This window comes from Protopterus annectens, chromosome 13.part0 (genome assembly GCF_019279795.1).
Source record: "Protopterus annectens isolate FY-2018-M chromosome 13.part0, PAN1.0, whole genome shotgun sequence".
Taxonomy (NCBI): Eukaryota; Metazoa; Chordata; order Ceratodontiformes; family Protopteridae; genus Protopterus; species Protopterus annectens.
In genome coordinates, this window is record NC_056747.1 from 115,093,543 (window position 1) to 115,121,238 (window position 27,696).

The 27,696-nt window shown below is 42.4% G+C and overlaps 1 protein-coding gene across 1 annotated transcript in view; it reads right to left on the reverse strand.

The window, feature by feature from the left end:
* KANK3 (KN motif and ankyrin repeat domains 3) overlaps nucleotides 1-27,696 on the reverse strand; it is a 274,252-nt gene that overhangs the window by 119,424 nt on the left and 127,132 nt on the right. The window lies entirely within an intron of this gene.

The following is a 27,696-nucleotide window of genomic DNA, read 5'->3' on the forward strand; positions in this document are numbered from 1 at the left end:
TTTCATACAGATGACTTCATACTACATTATAGTCACACCACATTTCATACGGATTACTTCATACTACATTATAGTCACATGACATTTCATACGGATGACTTGATTCTACTAAAAGAATCCCGTATCATAGCTATAATTCAAAAATGGCCTTCAAGATGAATTTATCGTCTGTTCCTTCCTTTCTACAAATAAATTACTTAATCCTTCCAGCTCAGGAACTACAATGTTTGGCACAAGCAGGATTCTAATTGAAGGCACACCCCACTGCACATTTAAGACATTTCTATGATGACCATTATTTAGGTGCGCTGATACAATTATCTAGGTCTGTGTCTTTATCCCAAACTATCATTTAAATTTTACATAGAAAAAAAACAGTAGGAAGACAATTTTTAGCAAATGTTCAATTGACTATCCAGTCACTTAACTCCTGAGGCCTGGAGAGCAATATGGTTGAAAACATTCATTGACTTCTCTTACACTTCTGTAGAAATACACATGTACTCCCCCAAACTAATCCGAACGAGTTTTATTACACATGTATTCCCAAAATAATCTAAACGATATTAGTTGCTTTATTACACACAGTCCCAAACTAATCGTTATTTTACATTTGACTGGGAGTGTCCAGCTGAGCTATTGCCCTTTTTCATCGGAGGTCTGGGAAGAAAAGCTCCAAAGATATACAATGCAATAAAAATAGCGATACAGATACAGTTCAATAAAAATAGCAATAGAGAATTTTGGTAGTTAAACAAAAAGGAGAATGTATGTTTTGGTTTAAAAAGAGAGCTGAGTAAATTTAAGGATGTTATGTAGTCCAGTCTCGCCTTCATTCTTACCCATGGGTTCAGAGCAGAATCTCGGCTCCAACTCAGCCATACTCTAGCTCGAAGTCTTAAATTGGCTCGTGGCTAAGAGGTATCCCATCATGCAACAGGTCTATTCCCCAGATCTCGTTTGTCACTCATTACACTCAGATGTGGTCTCGATTTTGGCTGTGGCTAAGTATACGTTTTATAAACTTTTTATAAACTTTGGACTTGTTGCTCAACAAAGTTATTTTCATAGCTCTGTGTGTGTGTGGTAGTGGTGTTATACTGTCTTTGTTTTTCTTCTCTTGCTGTTTTTGTGGCCCTTTCATTGGCCGTTTTGGTATCCCGTTAGTTTCCTTTCTTCCCACGGGCTAGGCCCATTTCAGTCAGAGGACCTAGTCCTCCCTATTGTTTCCGTGTGGTCTTTGGTTGGTTGCTCCATTCTGTTAGCTTTTAGTGTTGTCATGTCTGGCTAGTGGTGCTATCCTGCCTTTGTTTCCCTGGACTAGGCCCGTTTAAGTTAGAGGACCTAGTCCTCCCTGTAGTCTTTTTCCTGCCAGTTACTAGGCTGTTTTTAGTTAGAGGCTCTAGTTTCCCGTGCGGGATTTAATTGGGTCCAGTGTTTATACGTATTGCTTTGTATCTGTGTGTGTTCCCCTTTATTCAGCATGTCTAAGGATTCTAAGGAACACAGGCCTTTGGGCTTTAAAAAGTGTGTTGAATGCAACAATAAAATGTCTTTGATGGGCACTCTGTGCACGTGTACTGCTTGGGGGCTATTCACCTCCAAGAGTCCTGCTTGTTTAGTCATTCCTTCAGTCCCCACGTGCTACAGTAGAGGAAGAACAAGCTCATTTTGAAAGGACTGCTTAAACACTCCAAGGAAGACTTGGCTAAGTCTTCCAACTGCCTTATCCTCTCCAGCTAAAAAGGACAAAGAGACTTCTAAGAAGCACTCTCCGGCTCCATCTGTTTCCTCGGAGCCGCCAGAGAAAGTTGCTATAACAGCTTATTCTTCTTCGGTTCCATTGCCCTCGGTGCCGACAGAAGGTAGTGTCTTGACTAAGTCTGTATCGGCTCCAAGCCTTTCTGAGCCGGTCACGGATATTTTGATTCAGAGCCGGTCTCCAGTTATTCGACTGGTTTCTCCTTCACACAAGTCCCCTTCCGTAGGGAGATCCAGATCTCCAACTATATCCTCCAGGTCCTCCAGGACCCTTTCCGAGGAGGACATTGATAGAGTGGTGAAGAAACTGCTTCAGTCATCGGTGTTGGCCAAACTGATTTCAGCTCTGACCCAGTCGGCTCCACAGCCTATGGCCTCTTCATCCTTTGTTGTTCCTCCTCAGAACCTTTCTCAGTCTTCAGAGCCAGAGTTGTCAGTTCTGTCGGGTGCCACTAGGTCAGTTTCAGTAGCCTTGCCTCTTTGTTCCGATTTCCGCTCAGACTCAGTCGGCCCCGTCCATGGGGTCGAGGGTCCACGGTTCTCTGGTTGGACCAGAGGGGGAGGGGTTTGGATTGATCATCGGTTCTGAGCCTTCCTCTCAGTGCTTTGGCTTGAGTGAGCTTGGACGAGACATCTGCTTCGGACCTCATCTCCTTGGCGCCAAGGGCTACTACTGTATCCTCTACAGTTAGTCGGCCTTCAGAGCCAGGGGGATCAGCTTTCGAGGTTATGAGGAGCATGCTGGCCAAGTCACCAGCTGCATCCTACGGCACCGATACTTTGCCCCCTCCGGCACCGGTGTCCATTTCGGATCACCCTCTATCCCTGGGCAGCGGAGACCCTAAGCCTCAGCATACCTCCATGAGTGGTCCCCAACTTTCTGACGTCTCCCCAGAGTTTCTGCCAGAGGAGCCCGCCAGAAAGAGATTGTGTAAGATGAGTCTCTCACATCGGACACCAACCTCGAGGAGTCAGAGGGGTCCCCCAAGTAGTCTTCTGAAGATATCGCTTTTTCAGATATCCTTGAGATCTTGAAGCAGAGAGGCCACTGGCCCTCAAAATCCCCTTCTGATGAGGAGTCTGTGTTCCTGAAGGCTTTTGGGTCTCAACCCTCCACCTCTTGAGTTTCTCCCCCTTTCGATGAGCTACTAGATCTTGTCTGTCGAAAGGTGTGAACTCTTGACGTTGTGGAACCAGTCCCTAGGAGACCCAATAAGTTTTTGTCCACCCCCACTGACAAGGAATATCTAAAAAAAGGCGTTCCAGTAGATGCCATGATGGTGGCAGCAGCCACCAAGAAGGAACTTGCTGAAACTTCATCTACCGTCCATCTGCCTAACAAGGAGTCCCGGGCTATGGACAGGTATGGGAAGCGTGTGTTTACCTCAGCAGCATTTACACTGCAGTCGCTGAACTACTTGATGCATTTTACAAGGCTCCAGAGAGATCTCCTAAAAGAGCTAGGAGATTCTCTACAGGATAACATTTCTGATGCCGTGGCACAGAAGGTCAATGCAGATGTCTACCCTAAATTCCCTTACTAACTCCTCCATGAGGCGGATCTCATACGCAGCCAATGGAGTGAGTAGGGCAGCGGGTTCCAGAGTCTCTCTTAGGAGACACTCCTGGATACGCCTGTGCAATTTTGCAGAGGCCTTCAAGTCTACATTCACCAACGCCCCCTCTGACGGTTCATCTTTGTTCGGAACCAAGGTGAAGGACACTCTCACTAGGTGTGAGCAGGAAGGAAAAACCTCGTCTGCCATGGGAGTCCATTTTTCCATGCCTTCTAGATCTCCTCTCAAGGGCCAGAAGGGTGGGAAAATGTGGTTCAGGAAGTCGCAGAGGTTTTTTCAGGATGCACAAAGTGATTCCCCCTCCAGAGGCAGGGGAGGGGGTGGAAATTCAGGTAGATGCTGCTCTAGAGGCAGAGGAGGCCCACATAACCAGGGGGACCATGATTCCTTTCGTGGTTCTCCCTACCAGCGCTCCTGAAGGGAGGCCCGACTGTGCATCACTGGAGCCAGTCGGGGGTCGCATTTCTTTGTTCCCAGAAGCCTGGCAAGACATCACCCAAGACAAGTGGGTATTAAAGATCATTTCCAGAGGTTATATTCCCTTCTCTTCTCCTCCCCCGCCAACCAAGAGAATCCCAGACATTCCACCCAGTCACAGGGATTCCACAACTTTAGAAATAAAAAAAGTTGCTGTCAAAGAACCATCCAGCCTTTCCCCGCAGACCAAGTAGGATTAGGGACTTGCTCCAGATTCTTTTTGGTGCCGAAAAGAACAGGGGACCGGAGACCCATCTTGGATCTTGGCCGATGGACTTTTGTACATGAAGGTTCAATGTTCCACATGGTCACCTTCCAGTCAATACTCCCTCTGTTAGGGAAAGACGTGTGGATGTGCTCCATCGACCTCAAAGATGCTTACTACCATATCAAGATGGACAGGGCATCGAGACGTCATCTACGCTTCCAGCTGGAAGCCAGTCATTTTCAGTTTTGCACTCTGCTTTTTGGTCTCACCACAGCCCCCAGGGTGTTCAACAAATGCATGGTAGTGGTAATGACGCACTTGAGACATCAGGGATTCCAAGTGTTTCCATACCTGGATGACTGGCTCCTTTCTGCCACCACCAGGCATCTACTGTTACAGACCAGGGACGCCACCATTACGCTATGCCAAAGGTTAAGAATTACTCTAAATTGGAAAAAAATCTGCCTTGTTGCCCTTTCAGCATGTCACCTTTATTGGTGCCAAACTAGATATGGTGCTCATGAGGGCCTTCTTACCAGAAGAGAGAATTCAGGCTCTACAACAGCAGGTCTGCGCCTTACTACCATTGAGAAAGGTCAAGGCAAAAGTGGTCCTCAAGTTATTAGGGACCATGGCTGCCACGATCATGCTAGTTCCCCTTACCAGACTACACGAGGGTTCTTCAGTGGCTGCTTTTCGCCCAATGGTCACTACAGCACCTTCCACTCTCCCATTCTATTCTGATTACGACACGTGCAAGCAGGATCTACATTGGTGGCTTCAGGCCAGCAACCTCAACATGGACAAGCCTTTTGTTCCATCTTCTCCAGTTGCCACGGTGACCACAGATGCCTCCCAGATCGGGTGGGGGGGCATTATCTTGGCAGGACAGTCCAAGGCACATGACAGGATCATGAGACCCATTTGCATATCAATGTCTTGGAGATGAGAGCAGTGCTATGAGCGTTGCAAGCACTTCAGAGCTTTCTCCCTCTAGGGACAAGTGCAATCCACTCAGACAACATGTCAGTGGTATGGTATCTGAACAAACAGGGAGGAACCAAATCATACCCCCTTTGCAGAGAGGCACTTCGAGTTTGGCAGTGAGCGGTGTCTTCCCAACGCTTTCTAGTTACAATGCACATACCGAGGAACTCCAATGTGATTGCTGACAGGCTGAGCAGAGCTATCCTACTGTTTCACGAGTGGTCTCTGAACAATTATGTTGTGCAGAAGATATTCCACAGATGGGGTTCACCCTTGCTGAGATCTATTTGCCAGCCCCCTCAATGCCAAATGCAGCAGCTACTTCACCCTTATCCCCCTGGAGGGGGAGACACCCAGGGACGCTCTGGTTCACGATTGGCCCTCCGGTCTGCTCTACGCCTTCCCACCATTATCTCTGATATCAAAGGTCATTCAGAAAGCACAGTCTTTGGGAAGCAAAATGATCCTCATTGCTCCACACTGGCCTAATCAGATTTGGTTTCCCTTCCTTCAACTCTATCTAATGGACAAGCCCTGGATTCTGGACCCAGCTCCAGATCTGCTGACTCGTATGTCAGGACAGTTCCATCCCTCCATCCAGACCCTCAAGTTGACAGCTCCAGTTCCATCCTTAGTCAGGCTTCATGACTTTTCCCTGGAAGTGGTCCATATTATATTATCTTCCCACAAGCACTCTTCCAGGAAGACTTATTCCAGTAAGTGCAAGAGATTTACTATTTGGGCCCGTGAGAGACATATTGATCCTTATACAGTGCCTATTTCGGCAATATTAGAATTTCCTTCTCAACTGTTCAGTCAGGGGTCAGCTGCAGCAACCATTAAAGTGCAACTGGCAGCAATTTCTACCTTTGACGTTGCTAATGTGCCCAACCTTATGGCTCATAGGCTTTGTAGGGCTTTTCTGAGAGAGACATTGTTACTACGACCACCAGTCTTTGATCCAGTAATGCCATGAGACTTTAATTTTATATTACAGAAGCTCACCTCAACTCCCTTTGAGCCCGCAGCTACATGTAACATTAAATTCTTGTCATGGAAGACAGTATTCTTGTTAGCCATAACTTCAGCTAGGCAGGTCTCTGAACTCCAAGCATTATCAGTTAAGCCACCCTATTTGGTGTTTCACAAAGATAGGGTCTCCTTAAGAATCTATCCTTCCTTTGTTCCAAAGGTTGCCTCTATTGTCAATATCAATCAATCCATTGAGTTGCCTGTGTTTTTTCCTGAATTCTCCAATAAGGCAGAATTTAATTTTCATCAGCTAGATGTTCATACACAATTGCATTTCTATTTACATAGGACAAAAGATTTCAGGAAATCAGATCAAATGTTTATCTCATTTTCAGACACTAGACTTGGATCTCTGATTGCATCTCATTTATTTATGCTTCCAGTGGCAAAGAATTACCCTTTAAAGTGAAGGCTCATTCTACATGATCTGTGGCTACCCTCAACTGTGTTTCAGGCTAGGATGTCTATGGATGATATGTGTGCTGCAGCAACATGGGCTTCACCTCATACCTTTATTAGTCACTACAAATTAGATCTGGTCTCTAGAGGCAGATCTTCCTTAGGTTCCACAGTGCTCAAGAGTATTTTTCACTGAGCCGCCCAAGATCGAGGTGCTAGGGACGCTGTCCCATGGGTAAGAAGGAAGGAGAGATTGGACTACATAAAATCAAGAAGTTAAGTACTCACCATAACGTTCAATGTATGTAGTCCATCTCGCCTTACATTCTTATTAACCCTCCCTCATACCCCTTCCTGGAGGTTGTTGTTGGGTGTGTGTGTGTGTGTGTGTGTGTGTGTGTGTGTGTGTGTGTGTGTGTGTGTGTGTGTGTGTGTGTGTGTGTGTGTGTGTGTGTGTGTGTATACACGCTTGCAGCAAACAAGATCTGGGGAATAGACCTGTTGCATGATGGGATACCTCAGCCACGAGCCAATTGAAGATTTCTAGCTAGAGTATGGCAGAGTCGGAGCAGAGGTTCAGCTCCGAACCCACGAGTAAGAATGTAAGGCGAGATGGACTACATACATTGAATATTATGGTGAGTACATAACTTCTTGTTTTGTATGCAGAGTAGTAGAAACTTAAAAGGTTACACAAGAATTTCAGGGAGCAGAGTATAGAAGCTTTGGAGGTTGAATAGGATGAAGTAGTTAATGGTAAGTTTTAGTAAGTTAGTTTGACACTACTATAAAGGTGGGTAATAATCATGAAGGGTGAGTACAATGGCAGGACCATTGTTTTTTAAAGTGGTCTTTGGTTGCTAGCTTAAATTGTTTGGGGTGAGTCAGGATTGTTATTTCTAAGTGGGAGTTTGTTCCATGCAATAGAGGGATGGTAGATATACAAGCTGCATCATGTGTTGGATTTGGGTTTATGAATTTTTAGTAGGTCTTGGGTTGAGCTTCGAAGTCTTGTAGGGGGCAGTACTGAGAGATGAAAGAAGATAGTCTTGGCCAGAAATCAGGCTGATATAGGATGGAGTGCATGATTTGGAGTTGATATTGTAGGAACAGGTGAGGTAGTTTGGACCAGTTCAGGTATTTTAGGGAGAGGCAGTGGTGAGATTTATATGTTTTTTTGAGCTGCAAATCTAGCTATTTTGTAGTAGGTTGATTCTAATTTGGTAGGTAGGGAGGAGTTCAGACTTGTGAGCATTTGGGAACAATAGGTTAAGCATGGTAGAAGGCAGACATGGGTAAGAGAAATCCTAGCTTCAGTAGTTAGGAATTTGTTGTTCCTGTACAACAGTCCTAGCTTTTGGTGTTTTTTTTGATAAGTTGTTAATGTCAAGATCAAATTTTAGTTGGTTGTCAATGGTAATGACAAGGAGTTTTGTGCTAGTTTCAAGTTCTGTAGGAGTATTGTTTAGGGACCTTATGAAGAAGGAAAGTTTAATGTGATTTGCAGATTTAGGTAGAAAGAGTAGTAATTTTGTTTTCTTAGGGTTGAGGATGAGCTGATTTTTAGTTAGCCATGTCTCTACTGAGTTGAAAGATGTCTGGAGATAGCTGGAGAACCATGCAACTGTATCAGGGGAGAAGTTTAGGTCTACAAGTTTACTAAGTAGCAATGTGTAAGACAGTGTCAAAAACCTTAGAAAGGTCAAGGAATAGACAGGATACGAGTTTGTGATCACCTTTAGCAAGGGCTAAGGTGTTGAGAAATGACAGTAGAGCTGTGGTTGTACTATGCTTGGGATGGAAGCCATGCTGTGTTGGAGTGAGAAGTCTTTCTTTTAAGAGATGATGCATAACTCGTTTGTGTATACATTTCTCAAGGATTCTGGAGAGAGGGGGAAGAGGATAGTGATCGGTCTGAAATTAAATATTTCTGTGGAATTACCTCCTTTATGCATAGGAAGAGTGTAAAACTGTTTCCAGATGGAAGAAACAGACTCCGAGATGGAGCGATTGATTAGTATAGATACAGGCATAGCAAGGGAGGGTGCAGCAATCTGGGCAAAGTAAGAAGGAATATTGCCTGCTGATACAGAGCATGGTTTGAGCTTTGAGTAGAGTTCTGATATAGTCAGTGGAGACAGGTTTGAGAGAGGAGTTTACGGAGACAGTGGTTGAGAGGTGTATAGGGAGGTTTGAAGTGTTGTTTGAGAGGTTGGGGTTAAATAGTTTGGAAATGGATTCAATAAGGTAGGTGTTGAAGGTATTGGCAGTTTCTTCAGGTGACTTGTCAGGACATGGGTCTGGTGAATTTGGGTTACCTGGATGTAGAAAGTACAGTTTTGTACCTACCATAAATGTAGATGTTCGAAGATCCACATTGCTGCAGTCCTTACTTATATTAGGCTGGCGTCGGTCATGGCGCCTAGAACTGACATCAGTCAGTCTTTCTTGCCCCAGATGTCAGAAGGCCAAACAAGAAAGGCCACAGCCAAAAACAGAATATCTCCCAAAACATGCCCAACAACAACCATCACCTAAAGCATAGCACCCTGTTAAACTACAGTGGGGAAGGAGGGAGGGTTGGACTGCAGCAATGTGGATCTTACATCTACATTTATGGTAGGTACAAAACTGTACTATGTTCTTCATCTCACACTGCTGCAGTCCTTACTTATGGGTAGAATCCCAAAGCAACGGGAAAGGGAGGTTGGTAAAAATCAAAGCATTAGGGGCTGCTAAAATGCCCTGTAAAATTGCAGTGGCAAATCCAGCCCTAGACTTAGAATAGAGAGGAAGGTGGTAATGTTTAGAAACAGTATGCACTGAACTCCAAGTAGCTGCCTCCAAAATGTCTTTGTAGCTACCCCCTTAGAAAGGCCGTGGAAGTAGCAGTAGCCCTAGTGGAATGAGGCCTGATTCCAGCGGAATCTCCTTACCATGATGGGAATAACAGAAAGAAATACAAAACCCAATCCATTTAGAAATAGTTTGTTTTGAAACAGGTTTACCCTGTGAACCCAAGGCAAAAGAAACAAACAACTGCTGAGACTGTCTGAACTCCTTGGTTCTGCTCAAATAATAACGAACTGCCTGTGAATATCCAAAGTATGCAAAATTTTCTCCCCTTTATTTTGGGGGTTTGCATAAAAAGTAGGCAAATGAATAGTTTGGTTTAAGGCCACACTAGAAACCACTTTAGGCATAAAGGAAGGATTAGTAAGATACCCTATCCTTATGAAAAATCAGGAAAGGCTCCACTGCCATGAGGGCCTGTAATTCAGAAACCCTTCTTGCAGAGGTAATGGCCAACAAAAAAGCAGTTTTCCATGACAAATACTTTAACTCGGCCAAGCTGCAGGCTCAAAAGGTTGTAGAGTAAGCTTTTCCAACACAAAATTGAGATCCCAAGCAGGAGTAGGAGCTCTGGGGTCTTATATTCTTTGCCCTCTAAGAAATTGCTTAAACAAAGGGTGAGAGAATAAAGGAGGGTCACAATCATAGTGAGCAGAAATGGCTGCAGCATGGACCTTTATCGAGGAGAAAGACAAACCCTTGTCCAATAACTCAGTAAGATATTGAAGAGCAACACTTAAATCAGGTTTGGAGACATCAAAGTCCTTTCCTTTGCTCCAAATAAAAATCTCCTCCATTTATCGGCGTAAACTTTCCTGGTACTAGGCCTCCTGGCCTCCAAAATAACATTCAAAACTTGTTGTGGAAGCTGAGACCCTCCAGAGTCTAAAACAGAATATGCCAGGCTGTTAGATGCAGAGACTGAATCTTGACATTGAGGAAGTGATTGCCCTCTTGTGACAAAGGTGTGGAATCAAAGGCAGAGGCCATGGAGGTTCTCGTGACTAGACTCTCAGTAGTGGGTACCAGTGTTGCTATCAAAATCATAGTTGGCTTGTCTTGTCTGGCCTTCAAAAGTACCTTGGGAAGAAGAGGCAGAGGTGGAAAGGCATATACATGCAGATTGTTCCAACTGAATGATCCACCTTCCAAGCTGTGTGATGAAACATTTTGTGCAAAACTTTGGCAACTGGTAATTTAGTGGAGAAGAGATCTATGCCTGGAGTTCCCCATAACACTGTCAATTTTGAAATACATGAGGATCCAATTTCCACGAGGATCCACTATTTGTCTGCTCAACACATCTGCTAAGGAGTTCTGTGCTCCTGGTAGAAACAGATTGAGGTGTAGATTGAGAGCAGTCCCACAAAATCATCGCTTGTCTGCAAAGAGGGTAAGAATGGGTTCCCCTTGCTTGTTGATGTACCACATGACAGTAGTGTTGTCTGTTTGAATCAACACCTGCCCTGGGTGAAGTAAGTCTTTGAAAGCCATCAATGCAAACTGGACTGCTAACATTTCCTTCAAGTTGATATGCAAATGTTGGAGTTTGACAGGCCACGTGTCTTGCACCCATTTTCCATTGAGGTGTGCTCCCCAAGCCTTGTCCGAGGCATCTGTCGTTAGAATCTGACCCTTGTTTAGGTGACATTCCTGAGCCCACCACAAAAACTCCTTCTGAATGCAAGGTATTATCTGAATGACAGTGTCTAGATCTTGGCAGTGCTGTGTCCATACATTTTTGAGATACCATTGAAGCTTCTTCATATGCAATTTGGCATTGGGAAGCACCAGAATACAAGATGCCATGAACCCCAAGGCTTGAAGGACTGTCCTTGCAGTCAGCCTGGACCGTAGAGACAATTGATGAAAATAAAGAGAAAGGCTTCTTTGTTTGTCCGGGGTCAAAAAGGCCATCTGGGAAGCTGTATTCAGTCTCACACCCAGAAAGCACATGTCCTGAGAGGGTACTAGACTGGACTTTGTTTTGTTCACAGAATACCCTAGGCATCTTAACACTGCCATCACATACTGTAGATGTTGAAGAAGTTTTTCCTGTGCAATAATCAGGCAATCGTCCAAATAAGGATAAATCTGTATTCCTCTTAGTCTGAAAAGACTATCACTGGAGCCAGAACCTTTGTGAACACTCTGGGCGCAGTAGATAAGCCAAAGGGCAATGCAGACAACTGATAACGTAGATTTCCAGCCCAAAACGCAGGTACCTCCTGCAACTGGGCCTGATAGGAACATGAAGGTAAGCCTCTTTGAGATCCAGAGTAACCATCCAGTGATCTTTTCCCAACAGAGGTAAAAGCTGTTGTAAAGTCAGCATCTTGAACTTTGGAATGTCCAGATAAGTGTTGAGGATAGATAAATCCAAAATTGGTCTCCACGTGTTCCCTTTCTTTGGAACTAGAAACAAAAATCCTAGGCCCACTTCTAACAGAGGAACTGGCTGTATAGCTCCCATTTGAAGAAGTAAAGAAATTTGTTTGTGAGCCTCTATCCGGCATGCCCTTGAAAAGAGGCATGGTATGGAAATAGAACTTGTAACCTCGGTTTATAATGTCCAATACCCATTTGTCCTGGGTAACTAAATGCCAATTTTGTTTGAAAAGAGCCAACTTTCCTCCCAAAGGAGCTGCCAGGCAGGAAGAATCTGGCAGCTGAAAATGCAGGTCATTGGGCCTGGACTGGCCCCTGCCTTCACCAGCAGATTGAGCAGGCTTAACTCCATTGTCTCGGCCTGAAGGTACTCTGAGCTCTGCCTAGATCTACCCCTAGACTGAGAATCAGAAGAAGGGTACGCCACCCCTTAGTAGGCCAATTTCTACTAAACTTTGGAGGTTGTACCTGCAAAAAATCTTTAACAGTCTGCATAAACTTAGCCTTGTCTTCCATTTTCTTTAAGACTGACTCCACAGGAGGACCAAACAAAACTTCAGACTGTAAAGGGGCATCCAGAATTCTAGACTTAACATGCTCAGACAAATTCTGATCCTTAAGCCAGGCGTGCCTACGAATAACTGAACCAGTTGCAGCCACCCTAGAAGAAGCCTGTAAAGCATCAAAACCACATAGGGGCGGCACAGAGGTGCAGCGGTTAACGTGGTCGCCTCACAGCAAGAGGTTCTCCGGTTTGATTCTCTCGGGGGGGTGCCTTTCTGTGGAGTTTGCATGTTCTCCCTGTGTTAGCGTGGTTTCCTCCTGGGGTACTTTCCTCCTCCTCCAAAAACATGCATCTGGAGCGTTTCTCCCCGGGCCTCCGCTGAAAACAGGCTCTGTGGAACCTAGTCGGACATTCCCGGTCAACAAATGTTAAATAAAAAAAAAAAAAATCAACATTGCAAAGAGTGCTTTCCCACCTGTTCAGAAACATGCACTAAATCCTGAAATTCTTTACACTCTATGCCCTCTGCTAAAGCATCCACTTTAGATCTTAGCTGAGAGAGGAGGAAATTCTGATACTTCAACATATGAAACTGGCAGTTCAAAGCTCTCATCGCTAAAGTAGAAGAGGTATACACCTTCTTACCCCATCTATCCAAAGCTCTAGCTTCCTTATCCAGAGGTTCTTAACAACAGAGGCTCTAACACCCTTAGGCCCCTGAGTAATAGTTTCTGGGTGACTCTTATACAGATATTTATGAGCCTCAGGCACCCTATAATACCTGTCAGGTTTAACTGGAGCAGGAGGCACAGAATCTGGATTAAGGAAAGCCTGGTATAGCTAAGGGTCTATGCTGTGGCAAAAACAAGAACTCAGAGTCTCTTCCGTGAATCAGAGTAATCCTGTCCCTCCCACTTAAAATGCTCCCTCATGGAATGCAGAGTTTCTGAAAATGAAAAATCCTCTGGAGGAGAAGCAGAAGGAGTGGAATCCTCTGCATCAGAATCAGAATAAGGAGGGAAATCTTGAATGTCTTCAGCAGAAGACTCAGAATCATCTGAGGCCTGCTCCAAACTTTCCAACTCTGGCTCCATCCTGGGCCTCTTATCAGGAGGGGGCATAGAACCTCTAATTAAAGTAATCAAATCCTCTGCCATTTTAAGCATGTGCTTTTTAGGCACAGACCCTGAAGAACCAGAACTGACACCAGAGGAAGGCAAAACAGACCTGCCCTTAGAAGGAGCCTTAGGAACAGTAACAGAAGGCCTAACCACCTTAGGCATAGAAGGGAGAATAGTAACCTGAGAGGCCCCTTCAGCCTGACCTGCCTCCTGAGAGGCCACATCTTGTAAAATCAAAGTTTCTGGGACTCAACAGAAACTTCAGCCGATCCAGCTGTTCAGCTGTAGCTTCTAAAGATCCTGAATCATCCTGCCTAGGCTTTAAAGATTTGTCTTTGGCGCTTCTAGTAGAAGCCGCGTCGGAACATCCGCATGTTATAATTACACCTCTTGCCAAAGACTAACCTATTAAACCTAGCACAAAACCGACACCCGACTTCGCGTGTCTCCGGTCCCAAACAAGGAATACAAAGAGTGGTAATCCCTATGCGTATCTGTTTCCCACAAGAAATACAATTATTCACTTTTTCTGACATCCGTAAGTAACTGAGGCAAGAAAAACAAAAATATTGAGCCGGTCATGCGCCGTGGGTGCCTTTATACCCTGACACTCTGATGTCAGTTCTATAAGTAAGGACTGCAGCAATGTGAGATGAAGAACATCTTGGTTTATACCACTCCAGATATTTTTTGGATCAGATTTTAATGTTTTTTGGGGGATTACAAGTCTCTTTTGTCGTTAATTTGTTTTGTCTGATTTCTAAGTTCTTTATACTTTAGGAGGTCAGCTGGAAGTTTGGTTTGCACCCATGTATTCCATGCCCTATCTTGATGGGTACAGGTGGTTTTAGTTAGCCAGGGTGAAATGTTTGCCTTTAATTGAACTTTTCTTGGTGAGGCTAGAGAATTTAAAATATTTAGGAAAGTTGAGTCGAAGGCATTTACTGCTTCACTGAGTGGGAGCCGAGTAAGGAAATTCCAGTTAAGTCTAGAGAGGAGGGTTTTAAAAGTGTCTGGGTTAAAGGCTGAAAGTTTGCGGCAGGTGATAAGCCAGTGGTTTGTGAAGGTGGGTGATGTATCGTACCACTTTTATAGGTGAATGGTCACTCAGGGCATGGGGTTAGAAATAAGTATCCAAACTAAAGTTTTATTACACGCTTACTCCAAAAACTAACCCAAATGAGATTTATTATTTTATTACACACATACTCCCAAACTAATTTAAAAAAATGCTGTTTTATTACACATGTATTCCCAAATTAAACTTTTGTTTTATTACACACGAACTCCCAAACTAATCTAAACGTGTTTTGCTGTGTTATTTCCCAAACCTTGTAACAGTGGACATTGTTTTTTAAACAAGAAATATCTTTATTAAATTATCATATGACATAGGCCATCAGCACGCCTTTCTTCAAATTCACTAAAAGAGGGTTTGGTAGGATCATTAACTATTTGGACATCACTGATTGTCAGATGGAAATGAGCCTATTCAAAGCAATATTTTTTGCAAAAACACTTTTGTCAATCAATACCTACACAGACACTTCTCTTCATCCACATCATATGAACAGAAGTGTTGTCAAGGGATGGTTCATTAGACTGAGCAGGTTAACTAGTGAAGCCACACATTCCATACTGAATCTAATATATTGAGGGGCTTCTTCCTGTATAACTGTGATTGGTTATTGAAAACAGAAGAGGTTTCACTGCTTAGGTCTATCTCTGCTAGACCTATCCTGAAGAGATCGGATACATTGGTCACATTGGACACAACACCTATGTAACTTGATTGGCTTCAAAAGAGCCTTTCCCATTCCCATTTCCACGGACATGAGTATCATTAAAAAGATTTTAATTACAAACTGGAAATAATACTTGGAAATGGGGATCTATCAAATACATTGGTGAATGTTTCACATACAAGAGGATCAACAACATTCAGAATTTAATGGAAAAAGATAACATCGAGAAACAAATTCAGGGTCAGCACATTACGAACTTTCAAATGTGGTCATTGCAAGCAGTGCCGATTCACCAGTAATTCTAGTAGTGTCATTTTAAGTGCTCAAGACATGGCTTTCACTGCCAAAGACAGCTCTGTCAGTCGCAATGGGTAGTGTACCTTGCTACCTGTGATTCTACATGGGCAAAACCATCAGAGTGCTTAAGAGAAGGATTTACAAGCTTGTATTAGCAATCAAAAAGAAAGATGCCAATAACGCACTGGCCAAACACGCTATGAACTGCTCATCGTTCAAAGAGTTCCCTTTTTTTGTTATTGATGCTGCCAGCCTTTGTGACTTTGGAGGTGACTACAAAGTGTGGCTGGAATGCTGCAAGTCTGCCTGGCAGATTAGACGCAGAGCAGATCAAAACCCAGGATTAAATAATTCTGTTAACATTAAAAGTTGCTTATTAGCAAAATACTATAATACCATTGCCTGGATTTATTTTAGTCTGTTTAACACAGCATCTGGTTCAGTAACCTTCTTGTTTCAACTGCAGACATGTTTATTGGTTCAATTTTAAGTGCGACCATGTCATTGGTGGTTTTGGTAGGTCATGTGACCATAAATTTCTGTTTTAAACAGATGTTTCAGGTTACTTTGTTAGATTCTGAAGTTGTTCTATTTTACGTGATTAAATAATGAAAGCGCTTAATCCTTATCCTGAGTAAAGCTTCAGTTTATGGTTCCAGTAGAACTTGTTCTCATGTTATGATATAGGCCATGTTACATTTATATAAAGGACAATAAACCATAGCGACACAATTTCAGTTACAAGCATTACACAATCCAAACTGTGCTGACACATCTGTAGCTGCAAACATTATACATCACTTTTAACATATCCTGTCATTTTTAGTCAGCCATTACATAGCTCATTCAAATCTTACCTTCTATTAAACCTCTTTCCTCCCCTGCATGTACTGCTGCCACACTTCCCATTTTTTTTCCTATGTAATTTGCTCCTACCCTTTTCTAAAGATCCCAGATGTTCATCGTGTTTCACTGTTGCAGTCATTATTCTTGGGTTATCCTGCTGGCAGGCTACCTGCAGTCGGTCTGAATTCCAAAGTCCTGGTCTAGTGTCGGTTGCTGTCACCTCTTCCCTGACGTCAGTGTGCCAGGAATATAAAAGATGCAGCAGACATCATTTTCTTCAGTCTTTCTTGCCGCGCGATGCCTGAAGCAAAGGCAGTTCGCAAATGCCGGTCGGCCGACTCCTGAGATTTTCAAATCCGAATTTCAGAACCAAAGTCTTCATTAAAGCTAAGTATCCCGTTGGGGAAACTTTTTTCTTGCTCCAGACAGATGTCAGAAAAAGTTAACAATTTTATTTCTTGTGGGAAGCAAATACCTCATAAGGATTTTCACTCTTACTGTATTCCTTGCCTAGGCCCTGACCACAACGTTGCTAGCTGTCGGTTTTGTGCTAGATTTAACCAACACACTATTAAGCATCGGTTCGATTTTGCATTTCATTACTTTGGCCGAAGGTTTAATTATATAATGCCATCGGAACAGCAGACGACCAGAGTTTACAAAAAATGCAAGGACAAGGAAAAGGATAGGCATCCGAGGTCCAAAACCGACGAGGCCCCTGTTAGGCCAGTCACCGGTTCTCAGTGAGGCACTTTCGCAGCCCCTGGCACCCGCTACCTCAGCGCCACAGGCCGCTTCCGACTCCCACGTAGAGCCGACTGGGCCTCTGGATACTCAAGGTATTGGACACTCAGAAATCATTCCCTCAGATGGGTCCGTAGCCGCTGAGCAGGCATCAGCTTCTGAAGGTGTCTTCAGACCTACACAGTTGTATGTTAAACCATCTTCAGCTTCAAAGACAAAGACTAAAGCAGCTCTAAAGACAAAGAAACAAGTACAGCATTCTCCTGCTCAGACTTTCATGCCTAAAAAACAGATGCTTAAAATGGCCGAAGACCTAATTACTTTGATCAGGGGTTCCCATCCCCCTCCTGGTAAGAGGCCTAGGCAAGAGACAGAATATGATTCTTCTGATCAGGTTTCTATTTCCTCTGATTCCTCTTCTAAACAGGATTATTCTATTCCTCTCTATGAGGATTCTGATGCTGAAGAATCCATTCCTTCAGCCTCTCCTCCTGAGGATTATTCTTTTGGGGAAACCCTGCATACCATGAGGGAGCATTTCCACTGGGAGAGCCAAGATTACTCAGAATCTAAGAAAAGGCGCAGACTTTCTACTACTTCCTCAGCACAGACCCCTAGCTATTTCACCTGTTCTAGACATTGTAGATGTATTTTCAGAGTCCGGACTGTCCCCTGACTCTACCTCCTGCACCTGCTAAGCCAGACAGATACTACAGGGTCCCAAATTCTCATAAATACCTATATAAAAACCCCGCTGCTGACCCAGAAACTATATCTCAGGGTCCCAAAGGGGTCAAAGCTTCCACTACAAAAAACCCTGTCCCCTCTGATAGGGATTGTAGGGCACTGGACAGATGGGGGAAAAAAGATTACACTTCTGCTACCTTGGCTGTAAGGGCTTTAAATTGTCAGTTTCATATGCTTAAATATCAGCAATACTTACTGTCACTGCTTAAACAGAAAATGTTGACAAATTCTGAATGTTCAGAGAACAAGGAAATGCAGGACTTACTGCATGCAGCTGAACAAGTGGGAAAGCATACTTTGCCATGTGGTTATGATTCACTGGAGGCCTCTTGCAGGACCGCTGTTACAGGTTCTGTTATTAGAAGACATGCTTGGTTAAAGAAACACAATCTGCCTGATCATGTTAAAGCAAAATTATTAGATGCTCCATTACAGCATAATACTTTGGTGCTAAAGCAGAAGAGGTGTTGAAGAAAATGGAGGATAAAGCGAAATCCATGCAGACAGTTAAGGATTTCTTACAGGTACAGCCACCCAGATTTAGCAGGAACTGGCCTTCAAAAAATTGGTCCTTTCCAGTGTCAGACAGGCCACAATGAGGCCGATACAGATGCCCCAGAGGCAGATCTCAGCCCCAAGGCTCATACAGGCCTAAACAATGGGGTGCTCCTACCTCCAAAAGCGGAGAAGACAAATCACAACCTTACAGGAAGCAGTCCCAATGACTTTCCTCTGCCAGATCCAAGCACTTTTCTTTTGGCAGTCCCCTTAGGGGGAAAACTAGCACTTTTTTCACCAAATTGGCAAATGATTACCCAAGACAAATTGGTTTTGAACATAGTGTCCCAGGGCTACAGGTTCCATTTTCACACCCTACCAAGGGCAAAAGGTATGCCAGACCTGCCACACAATCAATGGGCAGAAGCACAAAAGCAAATTACAGCCCTCATGGACATGAGGGCCATTCAACAAGTACCACAACAAGAGCAGGGGCAAGGATTTTACTCCAGACTCTTCTAGTGCCCAGAAAGGACAAAACCTGGAGACCAATACTGGACCTGTCTATACTAAACACGTTCCTGGAGGTTCCAAAATTCAAGATGTCGACTCTACAGCAGCTACTGCCCATGCTGGGCAAGAAGGCTTGGCTCGTAACTTTGGACCTAATAGAGGCATACCTGCATGTCCCAATCAGACAATCTTGCAGAAGATACTTCAGATTCACAGCTGGCTCAATGCACTACCAATGCTCTGCACTGCCCTTTGGCTTTATCTACTGCGCCCAGGGTCTTCGCAAAATGCCTGGCACCAGTAATTGCATTTTGCAGACAAAGAGGAATTCAAATATATCCGTACTTGGACGACTGCCTTACTCAAGCAGAGAAAAGACATTCTTCTAAAGCGTCTGGCGTTTGTAAAAAGATTACTAATTTGCCTAGGGTACACAGTAAACGAAAATAAATCAAAACTAGTACCCTCTCAAGAGATAATATTCCTGGGTGCAAGCTTAAATACAACTGCCCAGATGGCTTATCTCACGCCAGACAAAGGCAACTGACTTCTTACTTCAAAAAGTTGGCAACAAAGACCCAGTTATCTGCAAGGAAAATCCTGCAGGCCTTGGACTTCATGGCATCCTGTACTCTACTAATTCCATATGCCAGACTGCATATGAGGAAACTACAATGGTATCTAAAAAGTGTTTGGACTCAGCACTGCCACAGCCTGGAGACTGTAATTACCCTCATACCCTGCCTGCAACAGGAGTTTCGATGGTGGGCACAGGCCTGTCACCACAAAAAGGGTCTGCCATTCACTTTACCCACAGCCAGGCAGACACTGACAACGGATGCATCAGATTATGCCTGGGGGGGCCCATACGGCAGGAAAATGTATTCAGGGCACATGGCCTGCAAGCCAGATGCATCTTCACATCAATCAAAGAGAGATGCTAGCTGTTCAGAATGCCCTGACAGCTTTCAAGGATGTATTTCATCCAGGACAGCTACTGATAAAGACGGACAATACTACGTTCATGTGGTACATAAACAAGCAGGGAGGCACACATTCCTACCCCCTCTGCAGACAAGCAATGACCTTGTGGGACACAGCATTGACTTATCAAGTTCACCTGCAAGCACAATTCCTGCCAGGAAAAACAAATACTCTGGCAGACTAACCAGAAACCTCATGGATCCCCACGAGTGGAAACTGGATCCACAAGTCTTCAGCATGATAACAAGGAAATGGGGATGTCCAGACATAGATCTATTTGCCTCCCCTCACTACTGCCAATTACAGAGATTTTACACAAGGATTTATCACAAACAAGCATAGAGAGTGGATGCCCTATCCTTCAGCTGGAAAAATCTAACAGTATATGCCTTTCCTCCACTGCCTCTCCTTCCCAGGGTACTCCTAAAGGTCAGACAAGAGAAGCCAAAAATTATACTGATTGCACCAGACTGGCCATGCCAGCACTGGTACCCAATCCTAAAGAGCTTGTCTCAAGGCCCAGCATGGATACTGCCTCAAACTTCTCACTTGCTGACCCAACAAAACAATCAGATCCTGCACAGCCAACTCAGGATCTTAAATCTGGCAGCATGGTGGATAATGTAGCCATTCAGAACACTCCTCTTCAAAAGCTGTTATGGATGTTATCTTGGAGGCCAGGAGGCCCAGTACCAGAAAATCTTATGCAGAAAAATGGAAGAGATTATGTGCTTGGAACCAGGAACAAGGCATTGACATATGTACCAAAGATCCCTCAGATTTTACAATACCTAACTGAGCTGCTGGACAAAGGCCTTTCCTTTTCATCAATTAAGATTCATGCCTCTGCCATTTCAGCCCATTACAATACGGAACCTCCCATCTTTTCTCATCCTTTAATAAGGCAGTACCTCAGAGGGGCCAAAAACATCAGGCCTCCAAGGAGAGCACCAATTCCGGCATGGGACCTCAATTATGTCTTGGAAAAACTCACACTGCCTCCTTTTGAGCCAGCCTCAACAGCTGCTATAAAATTCTTATCCTGGAAAACAACTCTGCTCCTAGCAATAACCTCTGCAAGACAAGTCTTGGAGTTACAAGCACTCATGGCTGTGGAACCTTTTATCATTTTTCATCCAGACAGGGTTTCTCTGAGGACAAACCCAACATTTATGCCTAAGGTGGTGTCCAGTGTGGCCCTCAACCAAACCATTCACTTGCCTACCTTTTATCCAAACCCACAGAACAAGGGTGAGAAAATTCTGCATTTTTTGGACATACACAGCCAGCTACGCGTCTACCTGGACAGAACTAAAGCTTTCAGAAAGACTGAGCAACTTTTAGCGTCATATGCTGCAGGATCACAAGGAAAGGCCATCTCAAAACAGACCATTTCTAAATGGATAGGCCATTGCATCCGTTTCTGCTATTCTCAGCATGGGAAATCAGGGCATAAGGGCATTAGGCCTCATTCCACCAGAGCAGCAGCCACTTCAGCAGCCTTCCTTCCTTAGAGGAGTACCAACCAAAGACATCTTAGCGGCTGCAACTTGGAGTTCAGTGCACACTTTTACAAAGCACTACCACTTACCTCTTTACTCTAAATCCAGTGCAGGCTTTGCCACTGCAGTTCTGCAGGGCCTCATAGCTTCTCCTAATCCTATTTAGCTCAGCCACCCTTCCTCAGCTTTGGGATTCAACCCAAGAGTAATGACTGCAACATTGAAACATGAAGAACATAGTACAGTTGTGTACCTACCATAAATGTAGATGTTCGAGTGTATTCACCGTTGCAGTCCAGGTTACCCTCCCACCGTCCCCCTTTCTTTTGCTGGGATTTATCTGTACTTCTCTATTCAATAAATTCTATAAACCTATGTGGTGTATTTGCTTGTAGTTGAAGGAAATGTTTCTTCACTGCATGTATGTTTATTGGCATAATATATTTAGCCTACCCTTTTGGGGGCACCTGAAATCTGGGGCAAGAAAAACTGAAAAAAATGGCGTTGGCTGCATCTTTTATACCCCTGGCGCACTGACATCAGGGAAGATGTGACAGCAACCGACGCCGGACCAGGACTTTGGAATTCAGACCGACTGCGGGTAGCCTGCCAGCAGGATAACCCAAGACTAATGACTGCAACAGTGAATACAGTAACATCTACATTTGTGGTAGGTACACAACTGTACTTTGTTTTACCTCTTACTATCATCACTACTTCTAGTAAAGTTGGTCTAGACTTTGATTTCCGTTTTCTAGTAAACGCTTTTTTAGCAGCCGTCAATTAGACTCAGCAAGGCCTTACTATGTCTAGGCAATTCCGAGTGTATGTCTAGTCAAAGAGCAAACTGATTTCCAATCCCAGAAGGAGTTGCTCTCCTCTTAAATAGCTTCACTTTTAGGATACTGCACTTAGGACATTGTCCACCTCTATATCAGAAATGATGTACCATTATGCATCACTACTCCCCAAGGTCTACAGATAAGGGGACCCTCACAGTAAAGCAGCCTACAACCATCCATTCATGTTGAACATTCAGGAAGGGTGTTTTAGCAAGATATTACTGCACTTGTGTTTACAGTCAAAGGACAGTGGACAGATACCAGTGTTATACAGATCATGGCTGAGCTAAAGGTCTTTAATATACAACTTAATGCCAATGGACAAAAACAGTTTCAGTAACGGAACATAAATGTTAATAGAGTTTAACATGCAACTTTTGTATACAGTTTCAAACAGATCTGAACATGTTTTATACAACTGTACACTTTGTTAACTCTACACTACTGTAACTTACGTCTTGTATCCTGTACCAGTGCTGTTTTTTGACTGGGGTCTTGGCTAAAAAGGGGTAAAAAACTAGATCGTCCCATGGATTAACAAGGTATATTTTTAATCTCCTTTGAGATATCATGCACACATATGTATGCAGCTCAGATATGACTAAGAAAATAGGGTAGTGGGGTCAAAAGTCTCCAAACAAGATGCAAGATCTGTGGCTCCTAAAAAGAACAATCTCTGTGACTGTGATGTTGGGCAGATAATACAGTCATTCCTTAAATGAATCAGAAGTTTTCTGCCTAATTGATTCTGTTAATCACTCTTCAAATCTCTTTTCACTCATTTAACAGCTAGATTTTCTCACAATCCTCTGTGGTCTCTGCTGCCATATCACTCTAGGTGTTTTATAAATCTTTCAGATAACCACTGCATTACATTTCTTTTTATATTTTCTCTGCAGTCTAACTCCCTTTTACAATTTTATTCTTTTTACTTTCACTAAATGTAAACAGCTAAGAACTAATTACTCCTGCTTGACTTGCAGACCATTTAACGTCACCATGTGCCCTTCTATAACTCAGACTAAACAAATTCAGCATCCTTAACCTTCACAGGTATCCTTGCAACTCATTTTTCAGTCTTTTCTGATCTGTTTTTGTGCTTTATTGTATACTGCATCTTTAGAAATACTGAACATTCATTACTTAACCGATTACCTGACAAACCCTTACACATCCTACTGAGCATTCATTACTTAACTGATTACCTGACAAACCTTAACTCATCTTAGTGAGCATTCATTACTTAATCAATTACCTAACAAACCTTAACATATCCTACTGAGCATTCATTACTTAACCGATTACCTAATAAACCTTAACATATCCTACTGAGCATTCATTACTTAACCGATTACCTAATAAACCTTAACACATCCTACTGAGCATTCATTACTTAACAGATTACCTAACAAACCTTAATATATCCTACTGAGGATTCATTACTTAACATATTACCTAACAAACCTTAACATATCCTGAGCATTCATTACTTAACCGATTACCTAACAAACCTTAACACATCTTACTGAGCATTCATTACTTAATCAATTACCTAACAAACCTTAACATATCCTACTGAGCATTCATTGCTTAACCGATTACCTAATAAACCTTTACATATCCTACTGAGCATTCATTACGTAACCGATTACCTAATAAACCTTCGCATATCCTACTGAGCATTCATTACTTAACCAATTACCTAACAAACCTTAGCATATCCTGAGCATTCATTACTTAACAGATTACCTAACAAACCTTAACATATTATAAGCATTCATTACTTAGCTAATTCCCTAACAAACCTTAACATATTCTGTTGAGCATTCATTACGTAACCGATTACCTTACAAACCTTAACATATCCTACTGAGCTTTCATTACTTAACCGATAACCTAATAAACCTTAACATATCCTACTGAGCATTCATTACTTAACCGATAACCTAATAAACCTTAACATATCCTACTGAGCATTCATTACTTAACCGATAACCTAATAAACCTTAACATATCCTACTGAGCATTCATTACTTAACCGATAACCTAATAAACCTTAACATATCCTACTGAGCATTCATTACTTAACCGATAACCTAATAAACCTTAACATATCCTACTGAGCATTCATTACTTAACCGATAACCTAATAAACCTTAACATATCCTACTGAGCATTCATTACTTAACCGATAACCTAATAAACCTTAACATATCCTACTGAGCATGCATTACGTATCCGATTACCTAACAAACCTTAACATATCCTACTGAGCATTCAGTACTTAACCAATTAACAAACCTCATCACATCCTCAAAGTTTTGTTGGTCTTATGCTCTTGATTTATAACTACTCATAAGTTCATAAACAAATTTGGATTTCAACTATATGTTGCCCTCATTGTATATTTTCTCAGTCTTTACTTTACCATTTTTCTTACATTATCCTTACTTAAGGTTAAATGGCTTCTTTCTGTCCAAATATGGATATTTCAGAGGTCTTTCAGGCATATTCACACCAGTCTGACTTATAAAAGTACTTTCCATCGTCATATAATTTTTATCCCTAGTATGCATGTCCACAGATACTGCAGTGCCATGGATTTAAGAGTTAAATATGGTCATGTGACACCATCCCTCAGACATACTCTGCAATTAATATACAACCATTTATTATCCTTCCACTCCCTTTACAACCAGAAAGTTAACCAGTAACTCCATCATGATACAGCCCATCTAATCAGTCTAGTAATGCATTTACTCAACATTTTTAAAAATACTGGAAAATTCTAAAAGATAATCATTGATTAAACTTGGTTACTGAACTTCACTGAATGCAATCATGCAAATGAATGTCACCTACAGATTTTACAGACACTGACTGCTCTCTGGTCTTTTTAGCTTACCTTCTAATAACATCTTTATTGGATTGCTAGAAAGTTATCATACATAGGTTCATAGGCAAATACTAGGCTACCTTTATGCCCAGCTGGTTTCCCTTTTTGTGCATAAATTAACCTATCCCATTGCTTATGTGATGCCCCTGCACAGGCCCAGTAAACAAGGAGCCTCAATCCTCACTAGCACCAGTGAGGGACGTACACATGGGGAGGATGACACGTACACACACAGTAAAGTACAATTTCTCTTAAGAGCACACACAGATCAGTCTGGGGCTGGTTTCTCTCTCTTTCGCCAGATCTCCAATAAGACTACCCCCGCTGGCACAGCTATAGGGTTAAGATCTCAGCAGAGTGGTAAAGCCAAAACCTCCAGCACCTTCTCTGTCCAACCAGTGCTTTGTGTCCCTGCTCAAGTAGCTGACACACACACACACACACACACACACACACACACACACACACACACACACACTGAAATTTGATTTATATATAAACACACAGACACTCCTGAGGAAGGCTGGCATGGGTTCACTAGCTATGCCTCCTTCTGCCCAGACTACAAGGTAGTACCAACTGCCACCAACCACTACTTATCAGATACTATAAGGCCCTTCCCCAAAGGGTGACCAGTCCTGTGTAATGTTACTGTTATTCAACTAAGTGTGACCAAGACTCTCAAGGCTATTCAGGAGTGGCCTATACAGTGTCAAATACATATACAAGTACTCCCAAGACCTTAAATATCTCTAAACAAAAAACAGCCACAATTAAAAGGTTTAAATATATTTAATAATAAATAAAAGAACAAGACAATACTCTAACTCAGTACAGTGACTACAAAGTTCAGAATCACAGGAAATATTTTAAAACAACATTGCAGGACAGTCTCAAATAAATACAGAAAACATCTAAACTAATCTTACTATATTCCCATCTCTAAGAGAGATTATTGTACCCTGACTACTTTCTATTAGCAAGGCAAGTGCTGATGAGAGGAGGTTTCCAGGTCCAAAGGCAAATACAAAATGCACAGACTCGGAGGAGAGTTCTCAAATTAATATCAAAGTATTACTATGTGCCACCTGCCTTCAGCACCCAAGCTAACAGATACCAACAGACTTTTCAGCATCTCTGTGAGATAAGTATATCTCTCTCAGAAGTTTGCCTAGGACTGGAAGTCATAAAACAGGTGAACACTTTTACACTTTAAACTTACGAATTATTTCTGTTTGAAGACAATAGAAAACCCTCTAGCTCTAGACATTCTGTCTCTTTGCATTAACTTTTATAGCACAGTTGTAAACAATTTCAACTTATTTGCTTTAAGTATTGCAAGTTAACTCTGTATGTTCAAACTAATATAGTTTATATACATTTCTGTTCTGTTCCAGCAGGGTACACTGTGGCTACATTCTTGAAGCTCAGCACATAACACAGTTCAACACACACTTCTACACCAGTAGTTTAATACCCACATAACATATAGTTCTCTTACATTTGTAAGACAAGCCTATGGATCACATTAACATTCACAAATGACATATGATTATTTACAAAATTCCAGATAACTGGGTTGGCAGTGTCATATCTCTAAATAAATCATATTAATATTTTAAAGTGACATATAATTATTTACAAAATTCTAGCTAGCTGGGCTAGCAGCATTTTGGTTGGTCACAGGGTAACACATTGGTCCTGCCCCTCCTATGGTCAATAATTATATATTAAACCTAATAAAAATAACTGGAATTATAGCATAGATAATTGTTAGGGATGGCTATGGCGCCTTATATGTGGAGTCTGCTTGTCCTCCTTGTCTTCATGTGGGCTTCAGTATAGTGACAGGTTTTGAGTCAGTCTATGTACAACACGCTGTTTAGTTCTTGTATCTTACCTTTTCGTACTTTCTAGCAATCTAATAAATATGTTATGCCACCTTTTACTCTTCTATTAAATACTACATCAGTGGTTTATTAACTCCACTTTATAGTAAAGAACTTAAACAGGATTACGGGAGGTTATATTGGTTTTAAATGCTTTTTAGTTTTCTGATTAAAAAGAAAGAATTACTTCAAAAGAAAGTTCCCTTTTGATCATTAAGGTATGCGTTTTCAGTTCTGGTCGCTTTTACATATTAATGGTAGTCTTCCAGTGAAAATAAAAGGCATTCCTAACTTACTGCTGATAAGGGGTATTCTTTTCTACATGAAAAAGTCTGCACTTCTAATTGAACCCTATAAGCTACGGGTGTACTATAAAGTGGGTCAAAAAAGAAAGAATGTGAAAATGCATATGTAAAGACATTGTGTAAGCTGAGGAACAATGATATTTAATGTACAATTACCCAGTGCTTGTTGTTAGAGGCTTCTATTCAATGAACGGCCATCACAGTTCAAATGTACTTATGCAATATAAAGAAGTTAGAGTGAAATGCAAAGTCTTTGCAATTTATGTTTATGATTTAATAAAATGCATCGTCTAAGGGATGGGGTTTAGAACATGCTACAGGTTGCACTGCAAATGTAGATACAGAAAGAGAATAATTTGTCATTGCATGATTACACCATAACCCATCCGTATGGATATAAAGCTCAGGAATTTTGCAGTGTAGCACACTATTCCTATATTTGTTTGAAAAACATAAGCTCTCCTACAACAGTTTTGTAAATCAAATACAAAAGGATAAGCTCTATGCCTTTGTTGGAAGGCTGGTATGAAGCGTCTGTAATTAACAAAGATAAACATCGTTTTGGCTTTGTAGAAGATAC